This window comes from Buceros rhinoceros, unplaced genomic scaffold, assembly GCF_000710305.1.
Source record: "Buceros rhinoceros silvestris isolate BGI_N320 unplaced genomic scaffold, ASM71030v1 scaffold15763, whole genome shotgun sequence".
In the NCBI taxonomy this organism is placed as follows: Eukaryota; Metazoa; Chordata; class Aves; order Bucerotiformes; family Bucerotidae; genus Buceros; species Buceros rhinoceros.
In genome coordinates, this window is record NW_010405556.1 from 23352 (window position 1) to 25048 (window position 1697).

General features: G+C 45.1%; 1 protein-coding gene across 1 annotated transcript in view; it reads left to right on the forward strand.

Moving 5' to 3' along the window:
• FOXP1 (forkhead box P1) overlaps nt 1-1697 on the forward strand; it is a gene marked incomplete at its 5' end in the record, with an annotated part of 33860 nt that overhangs the window by 17664 nt on the left and 14499 nt on the right. The window lies entirely within an intron of this gene.

Sequence of the window (1697 nt, forward strand, 5' to 3'; positions counted from 1 at the left end):
ATGAAAACGCAGCTCTGGATTGGCGTGACGGGAAGCCCACGGGGCGCAGAACGAGCACAAGGGGCTAATTGCAGAATCAGAAAAATTTGAATATTTACGTGCTGATTTGTGCTCACCTTCAGCTAACGCTTAGGGGGCGTTTGGGTCGGCGTTCCCCAAGTTTAGGGTCAGGGCTTGGTGTGGGCAAGCTTCCCTGAGCTCTCTTTGAAAAACACCGAGGAGTGCAAGCAGAAAGACCTTTAAAAAATGAACCTCTTTCCCAAAATGCAGTACAGCAGAGCCTGAGCAGTTATTAAAATAACAAACCCTTTCATTTACTACATTCAAGCATGTTCAGGGTAATTTTTCTGCAAAAGTGGCTTGCATACAAATATTTTTAACAAGGTAAATATATAATCTTACAATAATAGCTCCTAATTTTTCTGTTAAGCTGATTGCGGGAGGAGCACTGTGAACTGGTTCTGACAGGTCAGGGGCAATGTCTGCTTTTATTTTTTGGAGTAATTTGCTGGCACTGAGTCACGGCCATGAGACAGAGGCAGCAGGTGTGGCTCCGAAACGTTGGGGTGTTGTTCAAATAAAACTGGTAGATAACAAGTATCCAGAGGCAGGGGAAACAAAACAATAGGTTTTCGGCCACGAAATCCATAAATAAGTGTTTGCATGGAAAATAGAAAGCAACGGCAACACTTTGTGGATGTCTCGCAAGTACTCGTCTGTCTGAACGTATCCAACAAGAGCCTCCTGATCCAGCAGCTTAACCATCAATTGCACGTTGACTTCAAGAGAACAAGAGCAGACTGTGAAGTATTTCTCTGGCATTAAATTTAATTAAAGAACACAAATAATTCTGCTCGACTGTATAGGTAGAGACTGTTTACAAACTCGGAGAACCTCCTTCGCTGAACTTTGCTGTGTGCATTTGATCAACTGCTGTATGAAATACAAGATCAGCTTTCACTGGGGGAAGTAGCCTTATTATTCTTGCATTTTGCTCCAGACTTGACAGTGTTCCCATTTTCACAGGAAACTGCCTGAGTTACCCAGATGTGGGCCAGCAGCCCTGTGTCGGGTTGCGCTAGTGCGGTACCCACCAGCAGTTGCTGAGCTGGCTGATTTTAGCCCCTAAGGTGGGGGGCTTTTGCATGTTTTTCCTCCACCTCAAAATCAGGGATTTTGCCAAAAAATTTTAAAAGTAGTGAAATCTGGAAGAGATTGGAGGGGGAAAAAAATTCATTAAAATTTAAGAAGAGAAGAACGCAAGGGCAGAAGGGAGCAACCCTGATGGACAGGTTGACTCTGCTAGAATTGTGCCTTGCTGAGAGGAAAAGCATGTTCCAGTTTCATTCTTCCACCAATTCAAGTGTGTGGAAAAGCCCAAGTGCTGGGATTGGGCACCTACAGCCAGAGGAGACGCGTGTGCACTAAAGCATCCACTGAGCAAAGGCAGTTTGAGCCCTGATCTTCCCGCGTACCAGGGACGGGAGTGTGGGGACTGCGCTAGGGACTGCAGAGAAATGGAAAAGTAGCACAAGACTCTTTGCCCTCCCCTCCCAGGCACACACACCACTGCCTCTTAATTTACATGACAAATGCACTGTGCGTACCCTTTGTTTGCACAGTGATGTAGACATTCATGATTAGAGCTCCCTTTCACCATCCAGACCCGATGTTCATTAAAAAAAAAAAAAAAAAAG